Source organism: Manis pentadactyla, chromosome 2 (assembly GCF_030020395.1).
Source record: "Manis pentadactyla isolate mManPen7 chromosome 2, mManPen7.hap1, whole genome shotgun sequence".
Lineage (NCBI taxonomy): Eukaryota > Metazoa > Chordata > Mammalia > Pholidota > Manidae > Manis > Manis pentadactyla.
The window spans coordinates 72,049,923-72,067,464 of NC_080020.1; the positions used below are offsets into that span (position 1 = coordinate 72,049,923).

The 17,542-nt window shown below is 36.8% G+C and overlaps 1 protein-coding gene across 13 annotated transcripts in view; it reads left to right on the top strand.

Annotated features, from left to right (window-relative positions):
* MEF2C (myocyte enhancer factor 2C) overlaps positions 1-17,542 on the top strand; it is a 160,903-nt gene that overhangs the window by 13,934 nt on the left and 129,427 nt on the right. For 11 of the 13 annotated variants that reach the window (XM_036925664.2, XM_057493603.1, XM_036925666.2 and 8 more), the window contains exon 2: positions 2,054-2,140. The gene's annotated coding sequence lies outside the window, so the exon portion shown is untranslated. Of the gene's footprint in view, positions 1-2,053; positions 2,141-6,298; positions 6,605-17,542 lie in introns of those variants that run through there. The other 2 variants (XM_036925657.2, XM_036925656.2) reach the window with 1 other exon arrangement.

Genomic DNA, 17,542 nt, shown 5'->3' on the forward strand with positions numbered 1-17,542 from the left:
CGCGTCCCCACGGAGCGCGTCACCCTAGCCCCGGCTACAGCCGGGCACACACCCCCACGCCAGCCCGCCCGCCCCCGGCGCACCTAGGCCCAGCAGGCCCCCCGGCGGCCGGCCCGCCTCCTCCGCGCCCGTGGCGCGGGCACGTGGCGCACTCACCCCCTCCTAGCAGCCTCCGGGCTCTAGAAACACTCCCGGGAGGGAGCCCCCGCCCCCTCAGCTCCGTCCGCCGGGAGAAAAGTGGGTGGGGGGAAGTGGAGACGGCCGAGAAAGGAGTATATAGGTGGTGAGAGCAGTGTAGGAGGGGAGGACCGGCAATAATTGGATGGCGTTGGGGCTCTTGCGCCTCTGCTGAACGCCCAGCCAGCGCGATTCACTTTCCACACAAATCAGCCGGAGGGATCCTTGCCGCCTGCAATCAATAACTCCGCGGAGTGAGCTGCTGAAACCAGAGGCGTCCGGGGTCTGGGTTTTTAAGGGGCCTGGGTCTTTAAGGGGCCTTCTGGACTGAATCCTAGCTCTCTGCTTCCTAGACAAAGAAGTGGGCACCAAAACGGCAGACGAGATTTTTAACCCTAACCCCCACCCCGATCATGGGTAAAGATCTTTTAAAAATTAAAGGGCACACACATAGGTATCTTGTAGAAATAGTTTAAAAATCAACTGTAAGCTCTATTCTTTGAATTGAAGGTTTCTGTGATGAATTTCAAGAAATGGGGTATAGAATTATTCTGATGAACATTTAACAAACTTGTAAGTAAAGGTAAAGTCCATTAAATTTAGCCATGCGTAAGGATACTTTTTAATATGCCACACTTTCGCAGGTAAATTACCGACGAAGCCTTATTTGGGTATACAGATCAAAGAAAAGGAAGAAATGTATCATAATTTGTAGTGGCATTTTTAAAAGCTTTAACATATCTTTCAGACATTATTTCATGAATATTGCATTTCTGTAAGATGAGAAGGCCCTGGGAGATGTGTATTATGATTCTCAATTAGTAGACTGTAAAACCAAGCAGAGCTAAGGAAAGGGAATTCACCAAGTCACCTGGTACTGCCTAGCAGTCACCAAGTTTACACTAACTCACTGTGGGCCTGGGCTTAAAAGACTAAATTCAGCTAACACCCTTGAAAAAAAGTGGCCAAATTCTTCACTTCTCCTTGGCTCTGAAGCAACTTAAAAATATAAATAGGTCAAAGGATGTCAATCCAAATATAGAGGCTTTATAAATCTTAATAGGTCTTCACTGTGAAAACTCTTCTTGCTCATACAAATGGGAAAAGGTCTATTGACCATCATGGTCTGATATGTCTCCAGGTTGGGAGGATTAGACCCATTCAGAAACCAAGGAAAATTCATTTGTGAGCTCAGTCATAGAAACCCAGTTTCAAACAGATTAGGACACAAGAGCATTCATCTGTGTTCAGTACAGTTAAACATGGCTGGAAGAATAAGGTATTATTGGTGATAGGATTCATAAAGGGTACTGAATCCATATCACGAAAACAAGAGTTTTTAAAATTGGCCTTTAGGCAACAAAAAAAATAAGCCCTTTCAGCAACTTCAGTTGCAACTTCAGTATCTCAACAATTTCTGTTAGCTTTTCATATGATGGATTTGACTTTCTTCCTTGAAGTCTTTATCAGATATAAAATTAAAGGTACAAAAATAAAGATAAATATAGGATCTTTAGAAATAAGATAAAGAATATGATTAAACCTTGGCTTGGAATAACAGATCCTTTGCATATTGCAGATTCTCAATCACAAGCAGTCCATATGGTGTATACTGTGCATGGGCTGAAGCTGTACCTAAAGAATTTTTGAAATTTATGTGCTTGGCACTATTTATAATAAAGGTTTTAAGTATTATCACAATTAATGATCATTTTAATTCTTTCACATTCAATATACATCGTTTGGTTTAAAATTAGAATTCACTTTCATGTTACTTCAGACTAGAAGTTTTAGAAATAAATTTGAATGTACTTTAATAGCATTCTTTAAAAAAATTTTTTTAACCATATACCTTGTTGTACTTACACATTTTAAGGTGCCAAAGAAGAGTTGCAAACTGTGAAGTAACTTTCATGAAGAGATGAAGTAAAGAATGGAAGGCAAATGACTGTATGTGTATGTGGTAAGTGCTTCACTTTTGTTATACCATCTGCTGCAAAGTGAATTCATAAATGTAAAACTGCCAAACTCTTTGTCATTAGGTATCTATAATGTGGACGTGGATAAAAGTGATAAAAGAGTTATTTAGCCATTATATGTTTTATATTATAAGCAGTAACATACCACTTTACTTAAAAAGTTCATGTCACCTTGTTGGGCCTACATTTACAAGTGTCTAACACTTAATCCATTTCAGGTGAAATCATGTATATAATTTCTACCGTAACTATAAAAAGATACATTTTTAATGCTATTGGGATTTGTAATATACTACTTTTTCTATTTTCTGAACTCCTATGTTCAGTTATCATGTTTGTGTTGAAAGTATTCTGGCTGAAGAACAAATACTATAATCTTGTGGGGTAGATTAACCTATTATCTTTCTTCATTTTAGGGTGGGTTGCTGTGGCAAACATACCCTTTAAAATAATTTTTTAAAGTTCACTTCAAGAGCTACACCCAGCATGGGTCAAGCTTAAAAGTAGGCAGAGCCAGTGCACAGGGTTTTCGTTGACTGCTAATTTAATGTAGCAAAAAGTAATGAGAGGAGGAGGTAACAGGGTATGCAACCCTGAACAGAATTTAGAAATTAGCTTTCCCTAGAGCTAAAGTCCTGAAGATCATGCTCTGTAACTCCTGGGGCACTTAAATGAAATATTTTGCTAAACAGTTCTTTTGGGGGGAAAACAAGTTAATATACATTTACATGTCTAACAAAGCACTTACGATAGTTTCTTAAAGGAAATGTTTGGTGATTGCAAAAAAAAAACTGGTCTAAATAGACATCAATCCTAGTCATTATTTTCTCTTAGAAGTGTCACATTTTATTTAACAGGGTAGGGTGCTAGCTTCCAGTTGGCTTAAAGACTATAAGGATTTGCTATTTTCCAATCATAGAACTGGAATAGATAGAAGAATTCATTTAAGGCATAAGCAAATTGAAGACCAGAAAGGACTCATTAGTTAGGTGCAAATCTTGAACCAGAGAATCCAGGCCTACTTGACACCTAGTACAAGCTCCTCCCCACACCAGAAAATATTCGGATCCTACGGAAGTACCATTAGGTGGCAAGGATCAAGATGATTTGAGTTAAAAAAAAAAAAAGTCCAGAAGTGTTTAAAGCATACAAAGCACATTTTGGATTAACCACTTTGTAGATTACCAATGAATAATTTTAAATCTCAGGCGATTTTCTATTGTATATTTTTGCACAACCTCTTCTCTTCTACTTCAACTATAAAGGAAGGCTCATAGGAAGGAAACTAATTCTAATATTAACTTAGGTCACTCATAATTCAGATGCTAAATGTGCTAACGGGAATATTATATATTTTAAAAGACCAACTCTGACACATTACAGATACAAATTATTTAAAATTACAGTGTGAGTTTATATGTATTTATGAATATTTGTGCTATCAGTAATAATTACAGGTTTGTTATATTGTTTATTATTAAATCTTTAAAATGTTAAAAGGTAAAATAATTATTTTTGAAGAAAAAACATCTAAAACTGAAGTGTACTGTAATAAGTAGAAATGCTCTCCATAATCCATCAAAAATAGTATGGTTAAAAGTCATGTATTGCCTGTGTCTATTTGCTCATGTAAAACTGGCTGTTTTAATTCATTACATTAATTTCAGGCATTATTATAATACACTTAGATGTTCCTGCAAATAGTTTGCTGTGTCAGAATGTTTGTGGATCTGGAAAAAGTTATATTAATTTCATTTTCATTACCATATGTAGGCATTTCTTAGTATTCAAAATGTCTATGCACCTTTAACTGTTTGGATCTGGTTTTTTTTAGAAGTTGTACCTTAAATGAAAACCTGACAAAGATTATCTCTATTGTATTATTAAAGTGAATTCATGGCAATAGCAAACTCACCAGAAGAAAAACAAACAGGCAAACAAATATAAATTTGTTTTTATACAAATTTATCAAAAATAATACTATTTCAGATGGTTTTTGCTGTGTCAGTTTGCCATACTTTCCTATAGTAACAGCAAGAGATCTAGTTGTACTTGCTGTAAAATCAACCTTCCTCTTTCAAGTGAAGCCTGGGGCAGATACCTAAACGTTGAGCCCTCTCTTCTGAGAAAAACTACTCTCATCAAATAGCCCCTGCAATGAAGCAGGAGGGTTTTTGAATCACATTGTCCTCACACATTAAAATAGTCTACAGTCATAGTACAGAACTTACAGGAAATGCAACTAGTCATTGGGTTAAACACATAGTGCTGAAAGGAATTATTTTAAGTGAGGAAATATCTTTAATTAGCTAGATATTTCAGTATGCTCCCATTGTCTGCTCTTGTACAATGTTTTTATTTCTCCAATGTATTTTCCCTTCTTCCTTTCACAATATATTTTTTTAATTTGGCTTAAACATTTTATGTAATCTATAGTTCTACTGGTATACAATTTTGTCCTTTCATGGTTTGTGTCCTGGTTGGGATATTTTACCTTTGGCTTTATTAGGCGTGGTGTAATTGGTTGGGGGGTGGGGGGAGATTCCCAACCCCTAGTAGCCTTTCCTAAATCTTGAATATTAACTTTCTTTTTTTTTTTGTAAAGAAAAAGTGTTCACTAGACTTAAACCTTAGCACAACTATCCTCCTTATCAGTCCCTAAGTCTGCTTCCTGTGCAGCTGAAACTCTTCAGGATAAGTGAAGCCATCAGCTATCGGATAGGAAAGCCTAATGCATTTGGGAAATTGGTTTGGTTTACATGTTAAGGCCCTGGATAAAATCCAGTAAGGTGTGGAAGAGATAGAGTGGTGGAGGGACAGGGAAATCTCCGAAGAAGCTGCCGCCTTGGGAAGTATTCCCAAACTGATTAGAAAGTTCATGGCCCCGCGATTAAGTCGAGCTTTCAATACTGGTAATCATTTTATTATTTTGTACATTGCTAACACTTGAGAAGCTCTTCGGCATGCTTTCTAGCCCTCCAAACTTTCAGGGCCGAAAAACGGGTATTCTGGGCGGGCAGGAAAAGCGCGCTGAAATCGAGTGTTGCAGACATCCTGGACGGTGGCTTTTACGCGTGAGTAGCAGACGAGCGCTCGGACGGATGAAACAATGAAGTGGTTAACGCGTCTCTTAACGGGGAAAAAGTCACCAGAGCAAGTATTAGGGTCGCGCTCCTATTGGTCAGAGGAAAGATCCCGACTTTAGAAGGACTTTCCTGCTGGCTGGCTCGCTGCGTCCCCGGGGAGCGAGCGCGCGGCAGCCGGAGACGGTTCTCCGAGCGTCCTCTGCGGCGGCGCCGGGAGAGAGCAGGGGGCCGCCACTCGCGGGGCTGTCTTCTTTCGTGCAATAAAGAATTGTCATTAGGTTTGCGTGTGGCATGTGCCGTTACCCCACCGTAAAACTAAAATTAGCAAAATGTCAGGAATGGAGAGATTGATTCACCAAGATGCAATTATCATTTAAAAGTGCTTGATTGAGGTACTGATGTTCAGTGATTTATTCTGCATACCATATACATAATTAAAGTAGTGTAGTGGAGTAATTTATCAATCTAGTTGAGACTGGAGGGGTGAGGAGGGAAATGCTGTATGTTTGTTTTATTAAAATGCTCCGAGGTCTGGTCCCGCCCCCCTTTTGCGAGAGTGAAACTGATGATTTCCCCAGCTCCCGAGGAGAGAGTCCGCGTTCAGGATAGAGGGAGCGAGAGGCGGCGAGGCAAAGGCAAGGGCAAAATAAAGGGAGAGAAGAAGGAAGAAGCACTTCTTCGGACGCGCTGCCCAGAACCCCGAGCCCGCGTGCTCCGTTTTCCCTGCCACCCCCGCCTCCCCTCCCAGTAGCCTTCCACCACTGCCCCCGCCCCCCGCCTTTTTTACGCGATGTTTCAAAGGCTGTGAGCGGCTCTCCTTTTCCCATTCGTCTTCTGTCACTTCCTTCCTGGACCCAGTTTTCTGGACGAGTCTGGTTACTTTTAATCCCGCCGGCCGCTGAGAGCCACTTTCTCCTCCTCCTCCTTCTCCTCTTCTTCCTCCTCCTCCTCCACCACCTCGTCCTCCTCCTCTTCCACCTCCACCTCCACCTCTGCCTCCTCCACCTCCTCCTCCTCCTCCTCCTCCTCCTCCTCCTCGCGGCCCCGGGCGCGCGCGAATGCGCGGTCCCGCGCGCGCCTCCCCCGCGCGCGCGCGCACACACACTTGGTCTCCAGTTCTCGGCTCGCTCTGCTCGCAGTCAGACACTTGAGCACACGCGTACACCCAGACATCTTCCGGCTGCTATTGGATTGACTTTGAAGGTTCCGTGTGGGTCGCCGTGGCTGCGTGTTTAAATCAGGTGGAGAAGCACTTCGAGGCTGGAAGAAGTAAAGATTATTGTTTTGTTTTGTTTTGTTTTTTTCTCTTTCTTAAGAAAGGAAAATACCCCCAAGGACTAATCTGATCGGGTCTTCCTTCATGTAAGTACCTCTGACATTTCTCGAGGAAACAGAAATAGCCTGGGTATTGTCTCTGAAATCCGCATCCATATATTCGGCACTGGGTCTATCCCTGTGCCTTTCTGAAGGCTGAAGTTGAGGCTTGTTGTGCATTCTTTTCGTTAGATTCCATGATTTCCCTGTCTGTGGCTAAAAGTAACTTTTTAGATAGTCTTCTCTGTTTGCCATCAGTTACTGAAATCACTCCTGACTCGTTCTTGTTACACCAGTGTGTTTAAAGTTTCATGAAGTTAGTTCACGTCATTAGCATGTTTGATATGGTGGAGCATGTGGAGCCTGGTGAATTTAATATTTCACAGAATGTTCTGTGACCTTGAAGTACATGCCTGAAGATTTAGCCGTTAGTTCACTGTGGAAAGATGCTCCTGTGAGTTCCCCCCACAAAGACTGATTTGCTTTGGGTTATGCTTATGAGCCACTAATTCTTGGGATTAGTTTGAGCTAAAGCATGGCTGTCTGTCAGAGTATATACCTTTGTGCATATCCTTCGTTTACCAAAGTGCTGCCTTGTTAGAGGGCTTCTTAACTGGTGTGGACAAGAAGTAATACCCTGGCCATGGTAGTCTGTATATTTAACACTTTGTGTTGCCATTTCAGTATATGCCTTGCTCTTTAGGTCAAGACAAATACATAGCTGTTTAAAAAAACAAACAAGGTTAAGTCACTCTAATTGCCCTCCGTTTCGACTTGGGATGAAAGTTACCAAACTCAGTGATAAAGTTTGGCCCAAGGAAGTGTATATAGACCCTGCACGTTGTTTATGGTATTACTAAATATTATGCAAGTATTTAAATTTAATACCATGGTTGTCTCCTTCCAAGAATATGGCTGTTAATTCTTAAGAGAAATTTTATATAGAAACATTTCCAGCTATCACAGGTCCAGCAGCTATCAGTTTTTGAGAAAAGCTCTTTTTTCATATTTTAGGAATATGTGTCTTTTGTATAAAATACCTTTATATGTAAATGCTAACAGTATAATAAGTAGAATCAGGCTGTCTGCCAGTTCTTTAACGGGTCCTTAGTGGAGGAGTGCATTGACATAAAAGTGTGTTTTACTAGCGTGAATCTGATGCTAACTCTAATAGTAACTGTCTTATGAAATGGTTAGTGATTGCATATATTTTCGAAGTGCTATAAAGGGCACTTCAGCCACCTCATTATACTAGTCAAAAAAGTGACCAGCCTCTTTTTCACTGGAACCTTGCAATGGAATTGTGGATTGTGGTTGCAGAGTAAAGATGTTTATGTGGAGTATAGTAACTCCAGTCCCTAGAGACTCGGTAGGACATGGAATTGTGACCACCTGTGAACCCCGTTTAACCTCTCTATTGCACACTAAGCTTACCTTTAAATAGATTAACAATCTCCAGTTGAAAACTAGAACATTGTATTTAATTTTTAAAATAATGTCAGTTTTGGCTAGTCTTTGCAAATGTTCAATATATATCAGTATGGCACAAGCAGTATTATTGTTTCTCCATCAGTTTCATTTAAACATAATGCAGTTAATAAACAATATTATTGTGTTACATTGTATGCATGGAATTATATTAAGTTAAAAACACTTCTAAAGCAGGTGGATTCAGAACTTGACAGGCAAAATGAGATCTACCTATCTAACATTCTATCTCAAGAGGAAAAAAATTCTCTAAAATCAGATATCTTGTTCTATTTGTAGGAAAGGACATTTTTGGCTATACATCAAACTGCTAATTCAATTGTGAAAGTTTTCATCTAAACACACTTTAAACTCAGTGTTTAAAATATGGCCCCCCAGTCAAGTTAAGGAGACAATAGTTGGCAGTTATCTTTACTTCAGGTTTTACTTAACTTTATAAAAATCTACTGTTTTTTTTCCTAATGTAATTCACATAGCTTTGAAGTATTTGTGGCATTTTTTCCATACTTTTTACTAAACACAGTATTTTACTTCATTCTTTCATAACGCTATTTACATTCTGATTGGTGTATATGTATGTGGAATATAGTGAAAGGCAATATTAAAAATGTAACTTTTATTAAATATTGATTTGTTCTTAGGTTTAAATAACAAATGATCACTTTCAAATAAAAAGCCAATTTTCCACTGTTCCTGAGCTGTTCATACTTTAAAAGAATGTAATCACATATATTCTCTTTACAGACTAGAAACACATTAACATTAAATATATGAAATTTAAATAGTAACTTTACTGTACCTTGCCTCTTTTCTTCTTTGTGAACATATTCAATTTTCAAAATTTAGGGAAAATGGTTTATTCCAATAGGGAAAAGTGCTATCTGAAGATTCAAAACTGAATCCTGAAAAAGCCTCATATTTTATATTTTTCAGATTTCTATGAATTTCTTCCTTTGCCCTCACTTTTACCGAATCAGTAAATTGCATGACACTATAACCATATGTTTTTAGTAAATGGCTTTTTTGTTTTTAAATTACCTTTTTTAAAAACCTGAGCTAAATAACTCCTTGGCATATTTTAACATCGTATTTCAAAACTTTCTTCTGTTTATTGTAGTACATTTTGTGGTCTTATTTCCCAACTCTACATGCGGTATATTTTGAGTCTATGAAATCTCAGAAAGTGACAAAAATGGGGAAATATCTGTGCAGAAACACTTGTGCTACATAACAATAACAAAATAGTTATTAAATAGAGAACCCTGGCTTCAGGGACATGATTCAGAACAACATGGGAGAATTTCATATGCAATTGAAGGTCACAGAGTAGACTTTAAGGAGGTTATTAATAAAGTTCTACTTTGTTTTTAAAAGCACATCCTCTGAGAAAACACCACACAAATTAATATATAAAACTTACAAAAATGCACATATTCTTTTTATGAATATAGTGATTTCCTAGACACAATGAAAAGATTTAATCACTGATGTTCAGTCTGTGTGCTGCATGTGAAGGAGAGGTGATTAAGATCCCCGTCCTCAGCGCTGTACCTTAATCTCACAGGCGCGTGGACTGCCCTGCTTTCAGGAAAGACTGACTGTTCACCGAAATCTGTCATCTTTAGGAAATCAAACCAGATTACTGATGTGATTCACAAAACCAGGAGCAACAACAGAGTCTGTGCACCTTACAAAAGGTGGATTACACAGTTCACATGTTATTTTGATAGGTCAAAGATAAAAGCTGATTGTTGAGTAATGGCAAGACACTCCAATTTCAAATGATTGCTCGATAAGTATACCACAACCCTGTTGCTTCATCATTATGAAGAGCCATTCACAGTAGAAAACTCAGTTTTCAAGTGACAGGCTTCCAATGTGAAGTAAGAAAAAACATGTCCTTATTTATGCGTGTCTTCGTTGCTTAAATTCCAAGTTCTATCACTTCTTTATGAACAGACATCAAGTTCTGGCTGCTTATGTGAAGCAGTTATTATAAAGCTTAATTGCAGTAGACATTTTCAGAGGCGTTGTAAAGAGCACAAAACAGAATTTGCCAGAAATAAAACATACACTCATGGTATTGAATGAGCAGAAAATGCATAGCAGTCAGTAACCATTATGTTATTCCGTTACAAATATAGTCTTCACAAAATATGTGTAATCATATAGTTACGAATCCATGCATTTGAAATATATCTTGATAGGTGTTTATTGGTCAGATTACATAAATGTAATGAATGTTTTATAAAGATCACTCTTTACAACAAAATATGTTTGGAGAGTTTATTTCGGAGGCTAAAGTTCTGGCTCACATCATCCTATTTTGAAAAACCCAACTTCGTAAATATCCAACTCTACAGTAATTTCTTGCTTCTTTAAAAATTGAAGTCCTTTTTTACCCAACTGATGCCTCCTAGTGTTTCACACAATAAAACACTAATGAGTCACTCATAAATGTAAACATTATATTTTCATTGCCTACATCTTCTGTGATACATAAAATTAATATTTATGTGTTTAATTTTCTGTGCATTATTATAATAAGATAGGAGATTCTAATGAATGAGATGTTTCATCTGAGTGAATCTGTGGCACACACTTGCAGGTTTTCTTTGACCATATCAATATCTTACTAAGTTTTAACAAGTTTATTACGTTCAGTTCCAATTTATATATTCACTGTTTATATTCACTCTTATTCCAAGTAGAAAATGTAGGCAGAATAGCAGAACTTCCATTTTGTGGGCCTGGAAATTATATAGCTGAGTTCATCCAGGAATGCCTGATAACAAATTGCGAAGAACTAGCTGTTTCATTTAAACACTAAGGTATCTTACAAGAGATTTAAAATTTTGCCTACTCTCTCTTTACACTTGCAAATTTCTATGTAAAAATGGAGTAAAGAAAAAGAGGGTCCAGAAAGAAATAATACATGCACAGATTTCTCACAAGCATTATATCACTTTATTAGAAAATAAAAATACTTGCCTTAGGAGTAGAGTACATTATTCTACATTATAGAAGAAAGACTTTTTAGAACGTAACTTCTCATGACCCACAGATTGTCTTAATGAGGAGGAAGTTAGTGGATACCAATTTAGGTGTAAGTTTTCTGTCATTAGAATGATGAGCTTAGACTTTCGATACTCTTGAACTTCTGTAATTTTAAACAGCTTTCTGATTCTACTTACAAAGATGCATACTTCAGTTTGTGAATGATTTTCTTTAAAATATTTATGAAAGGGAGGAGGCATTCCCCTAATGGGTCTTAAATTCAAAGGATGCTCTCAAAAACCTGTAACATTTATGGGACTCTTCCTGGGCTGTCATACAAAACACGCATGTGTCTCCAAACATTCACAAATTTCTACCACTAACACAATATTCTGAGCATCCAAATGCACTAGATTGAACATCGTTCATTTCTATTACCTATGTATGCATCGTTTTGTTCTCCTAATTCAAAACACGCAGCATTTTAACAATATTTGACCCTGATATAAGATTTTCTAATTGGTCAATAATACAGCGCTATTACAATTCTGTGCATGTTGGACACATTTCAAAGAATGTAAGGGGGTGTGTATTCCTTTCGTTCAAGGAAGAAAACATGTAGAAAGGGGTGGACCTTTCCCACAAGAGCCACATTTCTTCCCTTGGAGAATTGAAGCAAATATGCAGTATGTAAGTGAATAACATCATGCAGCATGAGAAAGAAAGTAATTTCTAATGGTCTGCCGTAGTTAGTGAGCAGGAAACTGGCAGGTTTTTTTTTTCAACAGATCTTACTGGTAACCTTTCTCACACTGAAGGTCGAAGAAAGTATATGGAAGTTCTTTAACTTTAACATTTAGCTTCTATAAAGTACACTAGAATTAATTTTACTCAAAACAAGAAGTCAACAGTAACCATTTTAAAGACATATTGAGGCAGAAAGAAAGGGAGATAGAAACATTCCCTACCTCTTTTAAGAATAAGAAGACAGCATCAATGTTCTCATTAATTGTTCTTGTCTGTGCAAGAAAAGTAAATTCTATAATAGAATACCATTGTAAAAAATGAGATTATAAGAAAGCTTATCCAATATAGTATCATCTCACATTTCTCTGATGCCATTTTAACGGTAACTGCAAAAAGAAAAGTCATATCCCTGATAAGTAAGAAAATTATGTGATACCTGTTATATAAATCCATGTTTTGATTTCAGGTGATATGAGTAACATTTATTCATCATCACCATAATGCATTTGTTGTACATCAGCTTTGTATTGCCCAAGTTAAATCTCTGCGTTTATTTTTTAAATATAGCCAGTATAAACAAAGTCCAAAGTACACATGAAGAGAATCTTTTGAGGACTTTTTAAAGGAAATTAGTGATATTACAAGGCATAAAAATAGTAATTAATTACAGGCAGATTTCTCTAGGAATATTTACTCTTTAATAATGCATGTTATCAAGACTTTATTAATTCTTAATGCCGTAAATTTGAAATGAATGGAGCAATGTTGTTCATCCTGCAAGTGGTTGTGATTCATGTAGAATGACAGTGCATGTCTTCTAGTAATGATTTAAATAAAGTACCTTAAACTTGTGTTTAGAGATTGCAGAAACTGATCTCTGAAGCAGCCCCTAGTGAGAACTTGCTTTTTCCAAATAGCATCCTGAGCATGGTCTAGTTTCCCTCTTATATCTTGTTGTCATAGATAAGATCCATATGAAGAATTCATATAAATTGTTCTCAGATACTATGGATCTCTAGCATACTCGAATTTGAAAAGTGATGGACATGGTCCTTTGATAGAATGAGAAGTGTTATTTAAAACAACTAACATCTACCTGTCTTTTTTCATGCATCTGTGATCCTGCCAGCAAGTTAGAATGATAGCAAGAGAATGTATCTTTCTCTGAACCCCAAAGATGAGAAGCTTTCGCTTAGATATGCTTATTTATTTACAAAATTAGAAAATAGATTTACTAATGTAAATAAGTGAGGACAGACAAGAAAATTAGTCTACTACTTAATAGAATAAACATGACTTTTTTTAACCTCCTAATTAATTGTTGACCATGCATAAGATGTACAACCAAAGCTTATTATGGAAAGCTGGTATTATTGCTTAATATAACATGAGGCATTGGGATTTCTGCAAAGTAATTTTGAAGATGTGATTATTTAGTAGAAATATTCACTGGAGCATTTTATTTTTAGAAATCATGGTCACACAAGGAAGCCTTTATAGGACTGACTACCTAATTGCAGTCAAAAATCTCTTTAATGAACACACACACACATACACACACAGAACACACATTTTAAGAACATAATGGCCCTATATTTTTCAATTTTTTTGCCACATTCTTTGTATCTGAACAGAACATACGTGTCTTAGCAGATGTTTTAAGTTATATCCTTCATGTAGGTGAGTCTGTAAATGTACCATTTAACTTAAATGGCTTTGTGGGAAGGTAGTTTGAGGAGTTTAAGAAGGAAAAAGAGAAACCCCAGTTACTAATAGCTTCAGCTTTTTCTTTTAAAAACAGTAATTACACTCAGGATAAAGAAAGAAAAATAAACTCTTTTAATTCTTTGTAACATCCACAGTTTCTGAGGTAGAGCTCTAGTGTATTTTTTTTTTGGAATATGCAGGGCAGGTACTGGCAGCAGAGCTACAAAAGGAAAACTTCCTGGCTGCAGACCAGATACAGTGCCCAGTGCCACATCATAAACTTCCCCTCTTCTGTCTCGGAGTGATTTCAGCCCTAAGTCATGTCCTTTTTTCCCCTTGCGTAGGCTAAGGAGCAAAGGGCCTTCTTCCTGGGCAGTCGTTTTGGGAAAGGAAAAGCATAATGTTTCCCTTCTTTAACCTGAACATTCTGCCTCTTAAATCACTAAGACATTAACTGCCAAGTGGGCTCAGTATGTTTCCTTTTTCTTCCCATACAGCAGTTTAGAATGCAGAAAACAATAGGTGTAAGATAGAAAATGAGACCTCTTCTCCACCCACCTCCTCCAGCACACGCAGGCCCAATCAGATAATCTGTTTTTTTGTTTTGGAGAGAAAAATATAATGGTTTGTTTTCAATGAAACCTGTGCCTTATATTCCAGATATGTTAGGTCATTTTGTGATGCAAATTAACATTGAGTGGTTTTGGTACTTACCTTGAGAAATAGCAATGTTCCAGCACAATATGTGGCACTGCAGTAATTTTGATTGATAAATACTTACACTTTTAGAGATTACTAGGTCAAAATAACAGAGTACAGAGAGAAAATATGGGCTTTCGTTTTCAGACTTGGTTTATGCTCTCATTTGAAAAGTACAGTGTAAGTCATGTGCTTATTACCATGCAAAATAAGTCAACTTCTAGATATCTGCATTAATATTCTTTGCATTTGAACCTGTAGTCTGAAAACTTATACTTTTCCTTGTAAAAATCAAGTAAAAATTGTTAAAACCAGTCTCTAATTACCAGTTACATTTTCAACCGATACCAATGCGATTTTTAAAAATCCTATTAAAAAACAATTCTACCTGCCATGGCTCCTTTCAGTCAGCAGCAGAGCTCTCATTTGTGTGAAATGTAGTCAAATTATTGCCAGCACACCTCTCTGAAACTGAGCCTTCTCTTGTTTTAAGTGAAAGTCTTAAGTAGAAAATGTTACTACATAATAACTATTAGCTCCAACTTTATTTTTAAGCTAAATTGTTGATTTAACAGTACTCAGATAGTATATAAATGTTATTTTGGTCATTAACCCGCTAAACCAATTATTAATTGCCCCTATAAAATTTACCAAGTCAGACCAACAGTTAAGCATAATTTAATTTTATTTTTCTTTGAACTAAAATAGGTAAGAAAGATCCTTTTAATAATTATGTTTAACTATCAAGCAACTATTTTTCTGTAGACGCAAATGTTTCCTAATAAAGTACCAAGAAATCAATACAACATAGACCTTAAACTGTGAAGGGTAGCTCGTAGGATCACAGCGGCCTGTTCTTGCCATAGGTATTATGAACAAGGGCCCTGTGCCTACCTGGCACACTTTCAAGTCCCATTAACAAGGGGAAAAAATGTTGAACTTTTGTTTGCATCAATTAATATGCATAGTACAAAGTACAATAGACAAGTACAAAGTACCGTGATTTTTTTGACATTTAATTTCTTACTAAATTAGACATTCTACTTAAAAACTCATAGCCTTTAAAATTATGCTTTTATTTAGGATAAATAAAAGAGACTTCTTTGTCTTCCTGGAATTCTCCTGAGCTGTAGGATAATTTGGATCATCACCACTCAAAAAATATTGCTAGACACCTGGTAAAGTTTCAGATGTTTAATATGTGTGCTGGTTAAAATTTTTTTAATAGAAAATGGATCATCTTGCTATTTAAGTATTATAAAACTACACCTGGTTAAAATATGAATCTCCTGGATGTTCCCGCAGTAAGTAATTCTCTGGGCAAGAATTCTAAGAAATTTTAACTGTTAACCAATAAATTACCAAGTACCTTTTTAAGGTGCCTGATTTCCATTAACATTTGAGGAGCCTCATGGTTGTTGGGTGGTCTTCAAGTAAATGTTTTGTGGTCCAGAATGTAGGTCTCTTCACCCTGCAAGAGTTGATTTTAGTATGTTGAAAAGGTAGAAATCCAGGCCTAATTCCATCATTAGCTAACTGAAGACCAACAAACCTGGCTACTAAAAAAAAAGTGTATGCAAGAGTTCATTTCTAGTTTTTATTGAAAAACCACTTCAAGTCTATATAGGTTGTAGGTTAAGGAAATAATTTTGACTACATTTTTCTTTACTTTCACATTCGAGTTTTTCTCCCCTTACACAAACCAAAAAGAAATTCCCGCAATGACATTAACCGATTTGCAAAGGGCTCAGTCCCATTGCTTGTTTGCCTGTAGCCTTTGGTTGAAATTAATGGGCAGTGTCCCTTCTAGGACTGTTTGAGCTTCCTTAAGTTCAGGCGAGTGCTATGTGACTTTTTTCCTTTTCTCATTTTATAGCTTCAAAATAAAAGAATCCTTGACGTCATCCTTTTTTCCCTTGATTTTCATTGTTTTTGGATTCTCTCCTGAGTTTCCTTTTTGCTTCAGAATATTTGGTATTGTGAGAAAGCAGGTGCATTTTTAACTGGCTTTGACTACACATGTGAGATCATAGAGTTGTTTCAGGTGTTAACTTATCTCCTTACATTTCAGAGATTGATGTGGTTCATTACAGCCCAATGCCATGCCATGAAAGTGTTCTAGACACTGATCTTGAAACAACAAAGGCGACAGGATGGTGTCTTTGTATGGAACCACTGACAGCTTTAGAGTCAGTGGATGGTACATCCGCAGTAAAAATGTACAGTATGAAGTTTCAGGAGGTGGTGCAGTTACTTGACTAGGTGAACCAGATTATGGCTTTCATGATGATTTGTGGAGTGTTGGCCAAAACTCCAAAGGTAGTGTGTGTGTGTAGGGGGAGTAGATGCAGAGGAGCAGAGAGTGTAAGAAACAAAAAGCATGAGAGGATAAGGATGAATGCAAGAGAAAGAGAAAATCGGTTCTCTGATTTGCTTGCATAGAGTTTGAAGACCCATGGTCAAACATAATAGCATTTCTTTAATTATACAAGTGTATGCTGTTCGATGAACAGGCTCACGAGCAGTAGAGAATAATGGTTAAAAGCAAAGACTGAACGGGGCTCAAAATTCTGCCTCCCATTTACTGGTTAGCAGCTTTAGGCAGGTTACTAAACCACCAGAAAGTCTCAGTTTCACCGTCTGTAAAACGGGGATGATAATGCCACCCACACCTTAGGATTGTAGGATTAAACAGGATAATACATATAAAAGTATAATGTAAGTGATACTAATTAGTAAATTATTGTCATAGCACTAGCACTATATTTTAATCATTTTATCTTCCTGCCAGTGACAATCACTTAACATACTTGGTAGGATAATATTTTGAACTTTTTTTTTCCAGTAATACTTTTACACTTTTAAAATTTGGGTTCTTAGCCTCACCAAGAATTCTAAAGGCTTTTTTCCCCCCTTATCATTAATATTATCCACTTTTGAAGGATACAGTAGTATTCTTTATTTTTCTTGTTACCCTATTTTGATTTTATGTGGAGATAGAATTTATGAAGAATGAGTATTATTTTGCTTATCTTTCTATTCCTTTACAATCACTCCTGCATATAACAGGCATTTTATAGATGGCTGTTGAATTAATCAATCATACTTACTCATGAAGATAAAATGCATTTTTTACTTGAATAAGTTAAAAATAAATAAATGGTACTCCTATCATCCTGTTTTTCCTGTGAGATTTCAGGGGCTGTATTTTAATTATAGCTTATCAACTTTGACATAGTGAACAAATGAACATCTTAATTTGGGGGTATTTTTTTTCTTCATGTGAGAAGAAATATGAACTAGTACAGAAAATGGACACTTATACCTGAGGATTACACTCTTTGGTAA